Source organism: Pseudorca crassidens, chromosome 5 (assembly GCF_039906515.1).
Source record: "Pseudorca crassidens isolate mPseCra1 chromosome 5, mPseCra1.hap1, whole genome shotgun sequence".
NCBI classification, from domain to species: domain Eukaryota; kingdom Metazoa; phylum Chordata; class Mammalia; order Artiodactyla; family Delphinidae; genus Pseudorca; species Pseudorca crassidens.
The window spans coordinates 132146392-132162575 of NC_090300.1; positions in this window are offsets into that span (position 1 = coordinate 132146392).

Here is a 16184-nt window from a genome sequence, read left to right on the forward strand (position 1 = left end):
GGACCTGCACCAGTGGGAGGGAGCTGTGAAGGAGGAAAGGTTTCCACAAACTAGGAACCCCTTTCGCAGGCAGAGACTGCGGGTGGTTGAGGGGGAAGCTTCGGAGCCGTGGAGGAGAGCATAGCCACAGGGGTGGGGAGGGCAAAGCAGAGAGATTCCCGCACAGAGGACCGGTGCTGACCGGCACTCACCAGCACGAGAGGCTTGTCTGCTCACCCACCGGGTCGGGCGAGGGCTGGGAGCTGAGGCTCGCGCTTTGGAGGGCGGATCCCAGGGAGAGGACTGGCAGCATGAACACAACCTGCAGGGGGTTAGTGCACCATGGCTAGCCAGGAGGGATTCCAGGAAAAAGTCTGGAGCTGCCAAAGAGGCTAGAGACTATTTTTTTTTTTAATTTTATTTATTTATTTATTTATGGCTGTGTTGGGTCTTCATTTCTATGCGAGGGCTTTCTCTAGTTGCAGCGAGTGGGGGCCACTCTTCATTGCGGTGCACAGGCCTCTCACTATCGCGGCCTCTCTAGTTGCCGAGCACAGGCTCCAGACGCACAGGCTCAGTAGTTGTGGCTCACGGGCCTAGTTGCTCTGCAGCATGTGGGATCTTCTCAGACCGGGGCTCGAACCTGTGTCCCCTGCATTAGCAGGCAGATTCTCAACCACTGCGCCACCAGGGAAGCCCGGCAAGAGACTTTTTCTTCCCTCTTTGTTTCCTGCTGCACAAGGAGAGGAGATTAAGAGTACTGTCTAAAGGAGCTCCAGAGACGGGCAAGAAACGCTAAGGCCGCTGCTGCTGCCACCAAGAAGCCTGTGTGTGAGCACAGGGCACTATCCACACCTCCCCTCCCAGGAGCCTGTGCAGCCTGCCACTTCCAGGGTCCTGTGATCCAGGGACAATTTCGCCGGGAGAACACACAGCACGCCACAGGCTGGTGCAACGTCACGCTGGCCTCTGCTGCTGCAAGCTCACCCCACATCCATAACCCTCCCTACCCCTGGCCTGAGTGAGCCAGAGCCCCTGAAGCAGCTGCTCTTTAATCCGGTCCTGTCTGAAGGAAGAACAGACACCCTCCGGTGACCTACATTTAGAGGCAGGGCCAAGTCCAAAGCTGAGGCCCAGCAGCTGTGCGAACAAAGAAGAGAAAGGGAAATTTCTCCCAGCAGCCTCAGGAGCAGTGGATTAAATCTCCAAGATCAACTTGATGTACCCTGCATCTGTGGAATACCTGAATAGACAACGAATCATCCCAAATTGAGGAGGTGGACTTTGAGAGCAAGATGTATTATTTTTTTTCCCCTTTTCCTCTTTTTGTGAGTGTGTATGTGTATACTTCTGTGAGAGATTTTGTCTGTATAGCTTTGCTTTCACCATTTGTGCTACGGTTATGTCCATACAGTTTTGTTTTGTTTTTTACTTAAAAAAATTTTGTTCTCTTAATAATTATTTTTTATTTTAATAACTTTTTTTATTTTATCTTACTTTATTTTATTTTATCCTCTTTCTTTGTTTCTAATTTTTCACCCTTTTATTCTGAGCCGTGTGGATGAAAGGCTTTTGGTGCTACAGCCAGGAGTCAGTGCTGTGCCTCTGAGGTGGGAGAGCCAACTTCAGGACACTGGTACACAAGAGACCTCCCAGCTCCACGTAATATCAAATGGCAAAAATCTCCCAGAGATCTCCATCTCAACACCAACATCAAGCTTCACTCAACGACCAGCAAGCTACAGTGCTGGACACCCTATGCCAAACAACTAGCAAGACAGGAACACAACACCACCCATTAGCAGAGAGGATGCCTAAAATCATAATAAGGCCACAGACACCCCAAAACACACCACGACGTGGACCTGCCCACCAGAAAGACAAGATCCAACCTCATCCACCAGAACACAGGCACTAGCCCCCTCCACCAGGAAGCCTACACAACCCACTGAACCAACTTTAGCCACTGGAGACAGACACCAAAAACAACAGGAACTACGAACCTGCAGTCTGCAAAAAGGAGACCCCAAATGCAGTAAGATAAGCAAAGTGAGAAGACAGAAAAACACACAGCAGATGAAGGAGCAAGATAAAAACCCATCAGACCTAAAAAATGAAGAGGAAATAGGCAGTCTACCTGAAAAAGAATTCAGAATATGATAGTAAAGATTATCCCAAATCTTGGAAATAGAATAGAGAAAATGCAAAAAAAAATTTAACAAGGACCTAGAAGAAATAGAGTGAAAAAACCAACGATGAACAACACAATAAATGAAATTAAAAATACTCTATAAGGAACCAATAGCAGAATAACTGAGGCAGAAGAACGGATAAGTGACCTGGAAGATAAAATAGTGGAAATTACTACTTCAGAGCAGAATAAAGAAAAAAAGAATGAAAAGAACTGAGGACAGTCTCAGAGACCTCTGGGACAATGTTAAATGCACCAACATTTGAATTATAGGGTTCCAGAAGAAGAAGAGAAACAGAAAGGGACTGAGAAAATAGTTGAAGAAGTTAGAGTTGAAAAATTCCCTAATATGGGAAAGGCAATAGTTAATCAAGTCCAGGAAGCACAGAGAATCCCATACAGGATAAATCCAAGGAGAAACATGTCACGACACATATTAGTCAAACTGTCAAAAATTAAATACAATGAAAACATATTAAAAGCAGCAAGGGAAAAGCAACAAATAACACACAAGAGAATCCCCATAAGGTTAACAGCTGATCTTTCAGCAGAAACTCTTCAAGCCAGAAGGGAGTGGCAGGACATATTTAAAGTGATGAAGGAGAAAAACCTACAACCAAGATTACTCTACCCAGCAAGGATCTCATTCAGATTTGATGGAGTAATGAAAACATTTACAGACAAGGAAAAGCTGAGAGAGTTCAGCACCACCAAACCAGCTTTACAACAAATGCTAAAGGAACTTCTCTAGGCAGGAAACAGAAGAGAAGGAAAAGACCTACAATATCAAACCCAAAACAATTAAGAAAATGGGAATAGCAACATACATATTGATAATTACCTTAAATGTAAATGGATTAAATGCTCCCACCAAAAGACACAGACTGGCTGAATGGATACAAAAACAAGACCCATATATATACTGTCTACAAGAGACCCACATCAGACCTAGGGACACATACAGACTGAAAGTGAGGGGATGGAAAAAGATATTCCATGCAAATGGAAACCAAAAGAAAGCTGGAGTAGCAATTCTCATATCAGACAAAATAGACGTTAAAATAAAGACCATTACAAGAGACAAAGAAGGACACTACATAATGATCAAGGGATCGTTCCAAGAAGAAGATATAAAAATTCTAAATATTTATAGTCCCAACTTAAGTGCACCTCAATACATAAGGCAGATACTAACAGCCATAAAAAGGGAAATTGACAGTAACACATTCATAGTAGAGGACTTTAACACCCCATTTTCACCAATGGACAGATCATCCAAAATGAAAATAAATAAGGGAACAAAAGTATTAAATAATACATTAAACAAGACCATCAACCTTAATTGATATTTATAGGATATTCTATACAAAAACAACAGAATACACATTTTTCTCAAGGGCTCATGGAACACTCTCCAGGATAGATCATATCTTGGGTCACATATCAAGCCTTGGTAAATTTAAGAAAATTGAAATTGTATCAAGTTTCTTTTCCAACCACAACACTGTGAGACAAGATATCAATTACAGGAAAAGATCTGTAAAAATACAAACACATTGAGGATAAACAATACACTACTTAATAACCAAGCGATCATTGAGGAAATCAAAGAGGAAATGAAAAAATACCCAGAAACAAATGACAATGGGGACGCTATGACCCAAAACCTATGGGATGCAGCAAAAGCAGTTCTACAAGGGAAGTTTATAGCAATAAAATCCTACCTTAAGAAACAGGAAACATCTCAAATAAACAACCTAACCTTACACCTAAAGCAAATAGGGAAAGAAGAACCAAAAAAAATCCAAAGTTAGCAGAAGGAAAGAAATCATAAAGATCAGATCAGAAACAAATGAAAAAGAAATGAAGAAAATGATCGCAAAGATCAATAAATCCAAAAGCTGGTTCTTTGAGAAGATAAACAAAATTGATAAACCATTAGCCAGACTCATCAAGAAAAAAAGGGAGAAGACTCAAATCAATACAATTAGAAATGAAAAAGGAGGAGTAACAACTGACACTGCAGAAATACCAAAGATCATGAGAGATTACTACAAGCAACTCTATTCGAATAAAGTGGAAAACCTGGAAGAAATGGACAACTTCTTAGAAAAGCACAACCTGCCAAGAATGAATCAGGAAGATATACAAAATATAAACAGACCAATCACAAGCACTGAAATTGAAACTGTGATTAAAAATCTTCCAACAAACAAAAGCCCAGGACCAGATGGCTTCACAGATGAATTCTATCGTACATTTAGAGAAGAGCCAACACCTATCCTTCTCAAACTCTTCCAAAACATAGCAGAGGGAGGAACACACCCAAACTCATTCTACGAGGCCACCATCACCCTGATACCAAAACCAGACAAAGATGTCACAGAGAAAACTACAGGCCAATATCACTGATGAACATAGATGTAAAAATCCTCAACAAAATACTAGGAAACAGAATCCAGCAGCACATTAAAAGGATCATACACCATGATCAAGTGGGCTTTATTCTAGGAATGCAAGGATTCTTCATTGTATGCAAATCAATCAACATTATACACCATATTAACGAATTAAAGGAGAAAAACCATATGATCATCTCAATAGACACATAGAAAGCTTTCAAAAACATTCAACACCCATTTATGATAAAAACCCTGCAGAAAGTAGGCATAGAGGGAACTTTCCTCAACATAATTAAGGCCATATATGACAAACCCACAGCCAACATCGTTCTCAATAGTGAAAAACTGAAACCATTACCACTAAGAGCAGGAACAAGACAAGGTTGCCCACTGTCACCACTCTTATTCAAAATAGTTTTGGAAGTTTTAGCCACAGCAATCAGAAAAGAAAAGGAATCCAAATCGGAAAAGAAGTAAAGCTGTCACTGTTTGCAGATGACATGACACTATACATAGAGAATCCTAACGATGCTACCAGAAAACTACTAGAGCTAATCAATGAATTTGGTAAAGTAGCAGGATACAATATTAATGCACAGAAATCTCTGGCATTCCTATACACTAATGATGAAAAATCAGAAATTGAAATTAAGAAAATACTCCCATTTACCATTGCAACAAAAAGAATAAAATATCTCGGAATAAACCTACCTAAGGAGACAAAAGACCTGTATGCAGAAAATTATAAGACACTGATGAAAGAAATTAAAGATTATACAAATAGTTGGAGAGATATACCATGTTCTTGGCTTAGAAGAATCAACATTGTGAAAATGACTCTACTACCCAAAGCAATCTACAGATTCAATGCAATCCCTATCAAACTATCACTGACATTTTTCACAGAATTAGAACAAAAAATTTCACAATTTATATGGAAATACAAAAAACCCCGAATAGCCAAAGCAATCTTGAGAATGAAAAACGGAGCTGGAGGACTCAGGCTCCCTGACTTCAGACTCTATTACAAAGCTACAGTAATCAAGACAGTATGGTACTGGCACAAAAATAGAAATATAGATCAATGGAACAGGATGGAAAGCCCAGAGATAAACTCACACAGTTATGGTCACCTTATCTTTGATAAAGGAGGTAGGGATGTACAGTGGAGAAAAGACAGCCTCTTCAATACGTGGTGCTGGGAAAATTGGACAGGTACATGTAAAAGTATGAGATTTGAACACTCTCTAAAACCATTCACAAAAATAAGCTCAAAATGGATTAAAGACCTAAATGTAAGGCCAGAAACTATCAATCTCTTATAGGAAAACATAGGCAGAACACTCTATGACATAAATCACAGCAAGATCCTTTTTGACCCACCTCCTAGAGACATGGAAATAAAAATAAAAATAAACAAATGGAACCTAATGAAACTTAAAAGCTTTTGCACAGCAAAGGAAACCATAAACAACACCAAAGGACAACCCTCAGAATGGGAGAAAATATTTTCCAATGAAACAACTGACAAAGGATTAATCTCCAAAATTTATAAGCAGCTTATGCAGCTCAATAACAAACAAACAAAAAAAAACCGAATCCAAAACTGGGTAGAAAACCTAAATAGATATTTCTCCACAGAAGATATACAGATTGCCAAAAAACACATGAAAAAATGCCCAACATCATTAATCATTAGAGAAATGCAAATCAAAACTACAATGAGATATCTTCTCACACCAGTCAGAATTGCCATCGACAAAAAATCCAGAAACAATAAATGTTGGAGAGGGTGTGGAGAAAAGGGAACACTCTTGCACTGCTGGTGGAAATGTGAATTGGTACAGCCACTATGGAGAACAGTATGGAGGTTCCTTAAAAAACTACAAATAGAACTACCATATGACCCAGCAATCCCACTACTGGGCATATACCCTGAGAAAACCATAATTCAAAAAAAGTCATGTACCAAAATGTTCATTGCAGCTCTATTTACAATAGGCAGGAGATGGAAGCAGCCTAAGTGTCCATCATCAGATGAATGGATAAAGAAGATGTGGCACATATATACAATGGAATATTACTCAGCCATTAAAAGAAATGAAATTGAGTTATTTGTAGTGAGGTGGATGGACCTAGAGTCTGTCATACAGACTGAAGTGAGTCAGAAAGAGAAAGAGAAATACCATATACTAACACATATATATGGATCTAAGAAAAAAATAAATGTCATGAAGAACTTAGGGGTAAGATGGGAATAAAGACACAAACCTATTAGAGAATGGACTTGAGGATATGGGGAGGGGGAAGGGCAAGCTGTGACAAAGTGAGAGAGTGGCATGCACATATATACACTACCAAACGTAAAATAGATAGCTAGTGGGAAGCAGCCGCATAGCACAGGGAGATCAGCTTGGTGCTTTGTGACTGCCTAGAGAGGTGGGATAGGGAGGGTAGAAGGGAGGGAGACACCAGAGGGAAGAGATATGGGAACATATCTACATGTATAACTGAGTCATTTTGTTATAAAACAGAAACTAACACACGATTGTAAAGCATTTATACTCTAATAAGGATGTTAAAAACAAAAAACAAAAAAACACCGAGGTGAATTCACACTTCCGCAAATTCAAAACCAAGGAGAAGCCTGGGTAGTGAACAAGGTGAAATTAGGGTAGAGCTGAGACGATGGGTGATTTATTCATGGGCTGATGGATGGAAAGTGTATTTTAAAAGGATAAACAATAGTAAGGACAAAGTGGCACATTAATTCACAGGCAGTTTGTGCTGGGTTGGTTGTGTTGTCATGTATGTTTTAGGTCAGCAGCACCTCCCCAGCCTCAAGTTACTATTACATGACATTTTAATACATGCACATTAACTTCTGAATTCTTTGTCCCTGACCACAAGAATTTCATGTTGAGTGTATGTGGATTTGGGGTCATTCCGGTTGAGGATAATTAGAAAAAGATGGAATTAGGAGATGGGGAGGGGAAAGGAGGCAAAACACCAGGACAAAGGATTTTGTCAAAGCAGCCATGGGGAAATAAAGGAAGCCCTGAGCTCAGAATCCTTTCACAGGAAGCAAGCTAAGACATATGTAAAAGGGATTGGTAGAGCCAGGTCACAGCACTCTTCCAGCATGAGGGACCTTAGACTGGAAAGTTAAGGCCCTGGATCCCTGCTATTAGCCAAGGAGGGTTGACAAACACCTACTTCACTGTGGCAGACTAAATGGGTTAAAAATGGCTACAGGAAACTTGTTTTCATCTTGAGTATTCAAATTACATTATGTCTCTGAATAGAATCAAATGCTGAAGTCATCATTAAAAAGACAGTAAATAATTGCATGGAAGGTCAGACTCTGCAGAGGAGAAAGCTTCTTAGCTCATTCACACACAGTGTCTGCAACAGAGCAGAATCTCTAGGCATTTCATTTCAACCACAGGAGGAAGGAAAGAATGGCGAACTGAAATCAATTGTAGAATATTAATTACTGCCTATGTAAGGTGCATCAAATAATGTTTCTATGCTTTGCATCTGTATGTAGTCTGTATAATTTTATTTTCATGGATAGTAAAAATTTTAAAACAAACCTTCATTAAAGAGGTTAACCTGGAAACTCTCTCCTCAGCCACTCTTAAGGCAAGTATTGCAAACTTGGGCACCTTCTGACTCAGCCAGGGAAAACAAGTGAAGGATGCCTCTTACTCTTGATTGGAGTGTGATAGAGAGTGACAGAGATTTTTATAAACTTCAGAGAAAATGCACCATTTAAAAAAAAAAGAATTCAATTTTCTTAAACCACATTGTAAGCCAAAGAAATAGGTCTGCAGGCCACAGAGAGATTTCTGTGTGAGCGTTTCAACCTCTTAATATCTTAAATTCCGTAACAGCAAAGTATCGTATCATAGGGGTTTTCAAGATTCTTGTGAGGGGGAAGAGCATGTTAAAATGAAAATGCAAACAGACCAGAACCTTGAATTTAAGAAAACATGTGTTTTCCTGTACTTGTGGCTTTCAACCTTCAATGTCTGATGTTATTTCTCTTTTTTAAATACTTCATGCTAATGTTTTTGTTGTATTTGGTAAGTGTCGATATTTGAGAGGAAGTTCATGACAATGATAGCCACCTTGGTGTGGCTTAGTCAAAATGAATCCTGGGGTACCAGAGTATTGGATTTGTAAATTAAAAACACAAACAAGGAATATCTATAAATTTTGTCAGGTTAAAAATTCACTTATTGAACAACATTATTGTATAATTGTATTTTTATAATAACTTTGTATATATATGTATGCATAGAAATATATCCAGAAGGACATAAACCAAAATGATAAAACAAAAAAATAAATAAATAAATAAAACACAAACATATACACACATGAATACATAAACCACACTCAAACAGAAGTCTACCATTATACACACACATGCACACACAGAAGTACAAACTCATGCATACATAACTGCACAAACATATATGCACATACAAATACACAAGCACACACACATGCAAACACACACAAATACATTAACACATACACATGCAGGCACACAGAAATGCAGAAACTCATTTGGGCTTTTTGTCAGATTGTCTTAAAGGGATATAGACTCCCGTGAGAGAATTTTTTGAGATCTTCGGTAAAGATGAGACAAAATTTGTTCTAATATGGCTCAGAGCCTGCCTAGACCTCACTCCACATTACTTGCTCAGTTAATTTGTACCAACTTCCCTGTACTTATTTGGACTTTACCTGCAGTTGAAAAACATAAGCTTCTGCTGTTTTTTAAAATTTATTTATTTTTATTGAAGCATAGTTGATTTACAATGTTGTGTTAGTTTCAGGTGTACAGCAAAGTGATATATATATATATAATACATATATATATATTCTTTCTCAGATTCTTTTCCCTTATAGGTTATTACAAAATATTGAGTATAGTTGTCTGTGATATACAGTAGGCCCTTGTTGGTAATCTATTTTATATATCATATTGTGTATATGTTAATCCCAACTCCTAATTTGTTCCCCTCTCCCAAGGAGATATAGGTCTTGCCTCTGTTTTTTTGCTTTTTTTTTTCATTTTGTACACTCTAATACATCTGGATTTCTCTTTCAAATAACAAAAATGCCATTTCAAATAAAAACAAAACTTCACTAGTCCCCTCTTAAAATATGTGGGCAGACACAAAAAGCCACCTTTCGTATGATTTCATTTACAGGAAACATCCAGAATAGGTAAAGAAACAGAGTAAGAAAGAGGATTAGGGGTTGTCAGGGGCTGGGAAAGGGAGGAATAGGGAGTGCTTGCTTTGGATATATGGTTTTATTTTGCAGGAATGAAATAGTCTGAAACTAGACTGTGGTGATGGTTGCACAGCACTGTGAATGTACTTAATGCTCCTGAATTGCACAATTTAAAATTTAAAAAGCTTAAATTTTATTACTTTGTACTTAAAACATAAAGTACAGGGTGCCATAAATAATGTGAAAGAAAAGCACCACAAAGGCTGTGTATATGTGCATGTGTGTGTCTGGGTATGTATGTGTGTATGTGAGAGATAAAGAAGGAGAGACAGAGAAACTGAGTAGTGTAGCAAAGATGGTAAAATTAACAATTGGGGAATCTGGGTGCAAGAGATAAGAGAGATATTTTTGTATTGTTCTTGCAAATTTACTATCAAGTTTTCATTTCTTGGAAAGAATACGAGAGAACAGAAGTAGCAACCTAAAGAGAAGTAGTAGTCTATGCACGTGTGTAAAGTTTATTATGTTTCATGTTAATGTGGTCTAAATAGATTACTTGAAAGGCTGAAATGTTAATGAGGAAAAACCTAACAGTAAGCACATATCATTTTGCAACAGATTGCATTTCTCTCACAAAATGTGGCTGGCTTGACATTTAAAAGAAGGAAACTGCATTGAATATGTATTTGGTTTGAACCAGCTAGATTAGCTTAGATACTTATAATATCTAGTTACTACAATAATTTGCCTTTTTTCTTCTAAATGGAAAAATAACAACGTTGTATAGCCATGTTTTCTAAATTTTAGGATATGCCGTGGTGTTTCTGCTGAGCAGATGTTTTCTTGTTTGCATGTAAAATGGATCTGTTAAAATTTTATAACATGCAGCATTTCATGTTTTCCAAATAGACTTGTTTCAGTGATTTGACGAAAACTTTAGCTAATTTGCCAGAAGTATTTTTCTGAGTGCCAAAAATTTCCATCTCTCTGTGACATTCTTTCTGTCCCTCCTTCAGATTGTGCACAAATGGCAGGACCCCCGCACTGTTTGCAATCTTGCCCCCCTTTCTCAGATGGTTCCTAATTAGAGCTTTAGTCCGGGGTTGAATGTGATCGTTTCAATCATTTTTCCATTTCCCAAAGAGACTATTATTCTCATAAAATGCTTATTAGAGAAGGCATTGGGGATTCAGAACAATTTTACTTTTTGCTTATCTTCCAAGGACCATGAGATCAGGATCCAGATGTTCTGACTTAGACAAGGGCAGAGTTATTCCCTGGCAAAGCAAAAATGAGGTTCTGCATATAAGAGAGAAAAAAGGATGGAGATGTACATGGCTGAAAGACTCAGATATACATGCTTGGCCATTTCTTATATATTCATTGAGAGAGTAAACATGAAGAAATGCTGAGAGGTCCTTTGACTCTAACCACTGTGAATGCAGTTGAAAAATATACAAGGATTACATCGCAAATTAAAATAAATGTAGCTGGGTCATTGAGAAAATAGGCTATTGTATTTCATGCATTAAAGAAGGTTTAGGTCAGAGTAGTAGCAGAGAAAGGTTTTAAGTGACATTCCCCTTTTTGAGGCATCCTGGACTCCCTTCTTGCTCATTTTTGTGTTCCTGAGACTTCTTATTTCTGAGTTTTTCCTGTCTTTGCATAAATAAAATGCTATTAGAAAATAGCCCTGCTTATTTCTTTCTTTACTTCTTTTCTTTGTTTCTCCACACCTCTCAAATACTTTTTGCTTAAGTTGAGAAAATATTACAAGAAGAAAAATAAAAATCATGTTCTAGTAAAATTTTTGAAGAATTAATATAACTATTATTAAAATATTTACCATCCTTTCTAATTGAGTTCCTTAATGTCCCCTTTTTTGTTCATTCATCTCCCCGTATACACTGTTCATCACACCAGTCAGGTTTAGATCCAATGCCTTATTAGGAAGTTAACCCTGCCCAACATGTTACCCGAGCACATTATAATTTCAATTAAGTTGTTTGATGGAAAAATACTTCATTAAATTTCAAAACAAAGACTAAAAATGGTATGATTTCAATGGCTTGTAAGAAAAATAATTTTACACATGCATATGCAAATATCCATTATTTTAAACACTGTCTATGACATACCTTTACATATGCTTAAATATGAGAATTTTCCATCTCTAAATGAGACAGAAAAGGCCAAAACAAACAACTTTCTACTAGTGCAATAGTCAGCTTGCATGGAACCTTGCCAATCACCATTAGAAGACTGAGTGGTGCATCCTAATTAGTGTGGGTGCCTTTTTGCCCTCTTGTCAATTCCCAGATGAGGAAATGGCTTATTGCTTCTGAGTTTTTTTTTTTTTTTTTTTTTTTTTCAGCTTAGAGGTCATTACATATGAAGATACCAAAGCTATAAACCATGATGCCCAGGAAGTAAAGCTCAGCTGGCTTTTCCATTTGAAAGAAAATTTCCTTCAAAGAATGCTGACCCCTATCTAAGCTGTCCTGTTCATGCCAGGGAGGTTAGCCTTGGCTAGCTCTCCCTCCCTTTCTCTCTCTTTTTCTATCTCTATATAGATATATCTCACAAGGTATTGTGCAATATAAGTGATATTATATTGTGTATGTAATACAGATGGTATTGTACTTGATATTTTCTCTGTATGTTTTACCAGTAATATTATTAACCAGTCCTGGGGATGGTTAAAGGTATACTTTGAAAAAGTTTGTGTGTTGGCCTGAAATTAAGCTTAAACCTCTGCTTCTTCCTAAGTCATACTATTTCAGAGCTTGGAAAAACATTATTGATTCCATAATCTACTTGTCATCAACTGGGGAAAGAATCTCCATTATGATGTTTCTGACAGGTGTTCACCCTACCTCTGCTTGATATAGTCTTTGAAGTCAAAGACTTGGGTTTACATCTTGACTGTCCTTCTCTCCAGCTTTGGGGTGTTGACAACCCTCTGAGTCTATTTTCCTTATCTAAGTGAGGGTAATACTAGCCATGTCTTTATGTTTGTGGAAGTGTGATGATGTAGTATATACAACATCCTGATTATGGAGACCAGCACGAGTTGATTAATTAATACAAGTTTCTTTATCTACACCTTCCACTTCTGCGAAGCCCATTAACTTTCAAATCAGCATGTTCCATTGCTGAACTGGTATATAGTTGTTATTTATTTTTTAAAATTTTACAGTACACCTTTCTTTTTTTCTCTCATCTGTGCTTCTCAGTGTGGTTTTGAGCTCTCCAGAAGTAGTCTCTATCTACTCCTATAGATCAGTAGGGGTTATCTCAAGATAGTAGAATAACTCTGTTATTTTCTAGGCTATGTATTCTCAGTTCCTTTAACTGCCATTGAATTGATAAAGCTTCTGAACATTTTAACTATCCAGTGCTCTCCTGCTGGACAGAATTAAATGGATGAATCTTCCTCCTTCCCAAACCATCCACATTTATCACTCAGAATTAATGATACTATATTTTTATTCATGCATGCTTTATTAAATATTTTACTTATTGAATTTTCAATCACCTAAAACAATAGTCAGTTTCATGGAAGAATTCACCGGAATTGCGTTACACATCTTTCTTATCAGAGCTACACAAAGCCAAGCACACGTTCTACATCTAGCTCTATCTAAACAGATGTTGGTCGCCCATGTAATTGAAACATCCTCTGGTTAGTATGGCAGATTGTTTAAACTAATTAATGAAGTGTATAATTATACACATTTTATCACTCTATAGGATAAAAACATATTTTCAGCAAACATCTTTCTTTAGTCAGTAAGCAACTGCCTTCCCTTTTCTTAGGTTTGATGTGAAAGTGGCCAGGTTGACGTTTAATCCACTAAAGAAAAAAACTAGAGATGAAGGTGAGGGACAACTGTACCATTTTATGTGTATTTGCATTCAATGTTGTTAAATAGTAGCTCTGATTCTACTCTTCTGTTAATGCCAACTCTACCTGGGTCTGGATGAGGTATCAGTTATGATCTGCTTTTGGTTATGATGGGAAGAATAATGTTAAAACTGGAGTTCATATTTAAACTCAATATATATACTAAATTATTATAAATCAAATGGTAATAATCACTTTAATATTAGAATATTAAACCTCTAACAATGTATTCAAGTAATTGTATAATATATATGAAAAAAGTTATGGAAGGGCAAAGTGTGTATCTTTTAAAATATAATTAAAATAAAAATAGTGGTGCTGAAAGTCCAATTTCATAAAAAATTGGGCTTGTGCTAAGTAGTATCCTTCACCTATTCTTTACAATAAGCACCCAAGAGCTCAAGTATAGTACTTCTTAAGTTAAACTTAGAAATGAAGATTAAGATAGGTTTGATAAAGAAAAATCCTTTACATTTATTAAACAAAAGCATCCTAGATGAATCATACTCCAGGACTCCGAAAACAAACAAACAAAAAGCAATAAAAGATATATTTGTCTACCTGATCCCAAAATAGTTAACGCTCTTTTTAAAAATTTATAAATAGGGCTTCCCTGGTGGCGCAGTGGTTGAGAGTCCGCCTGCCGATGTGGGGGACACGGGTTCGTGCCCCGGTCTGGGAGGATCCCACATGCTGCGGAGCGGCTGGGCCTGTGAGCCATGGCCGCTGAGCCTGCGCGTCCGGAGCCTGTGCTCTGCAATGGGAAAGGCCACGACAGTGAGAGGCCCGCGTACAGCAAAAAAAAAAAAAAAATTATAAATAACAGAAGCTATCATGAACAATGCCTTATTGTCTCACTCCTTGCCTCATCAACTTGTTTCTTTGATGTTCTTCATGAGGAATTTTAGTGTCATTCCAATTTCATGTGAGAGAGGAAGCATATTTGAAAAATATGTGCTCACCCAGTTTCATTTGCTCTTCTGGACAAAGCATCCTGATTTTCCTCCATTGCTCACCATCGCCACATATCCTCAGTCCACAGGACTTGGATGCAGTTGATTCCACAGAGCATCCCTTTGAGAGAATGTGACCCTGACACTGACATCAGAACTTTGCAGCCCCTTGATCACAGTGATTTTTCTGAAATAGACATGGTACTCAACACAGTGCAAGGAGACTCAATTGCTAGACTTTAGAGAACTGTTAGAAAAAGAATATTATCCTTTCTACTCAAAGATCATAAAAAGATAGGGTGTATTTCATTTTGCAGGAATCTTGTCACTAGGAATGGAAAGCCTGCAGGAAAATGGAGCAAACAGAAAAGGTTCACAATGTAGAGCCAAGACAGAATGAAACTGAAGCTTGAAAGTCTTAATTGCCCCTCCCCCCTCACTCCAGCTGTCTTGATAAACTCTGCCTTTATTTTTGTTGTTGATTTTTTCTTAAGATGATTTGAGTTGAATTTTCTATTAATTGTAATGGAAGGAAGCCTAACATACAAGTTAATTCAACTTGGAAAGCTTGAAATCACTTATCCCAGTGACACTGGAAAACCTGGCAGGATTGTGCCAGCTTATTCATGCCAAAAGGCTTGATGCCCTTAGATATGACACCAGTTCCTTTATAGAGATAGATCTCTCCATTGTGTATTTACCTCTTTTGTAGGCCTGGGTCTGTAAATGGAACCTTCTCCTAAGTATCCACTGGTATTTTCTAAGAATGCTTATTCTTCTTTAAGACTGGAGGACTGAACAAGTTCTAGAACTAAATTAATGGAAACATTGTTCTGCTAGGTATTTAATAAACTTTATCCTTGGAACTGGAATCTTTCTTATAAGCAAAGGGCTCATATATGGCCTCTAAGCTTTTAACTGATCGATCAAGCTGATGACTTTTATTGTAACTGCCTAATGCCTTTGTATATATTAAAAAGACATTGGAAAACTCTTTTATGCCACAACTTCTTAGAATTGACCAAGCCTGGATTACCTCCTTCTGTGTTGTCTTCCTTTAAAGATGTAATGTCATGTGGAAATCAAGTCCACTTTATCTGTTTCTAAATCATGACATATGATTGCAATGTAGGTTACTAGATTTCAAAATCAAATTATAAAAAAAAATTACAACACATACATTTTGTATACAAATATTTTTAAATAAAATAATAATGAATAGTGCAAGTCATCCCACCATTGGTAATATTTTTCTAATTTTCTGACATGTCATTAAATTAAAATTTAATATGATTGTATTACACATATTGCTTTATAACCTGCTTTTTTACAAGCAATATATCATGAAAATATTTTATGTCAATACAAATAATTTTCCATTATCATTTAAACACTTTCATTGTACTTTCTTGAGGAAAGTACTTTTTTAAAATAACCAGTTTGCTATTGTTCAGCATATCTGGTAACAATGATAAACCTAAGATCTTCCCTGGTGGGTA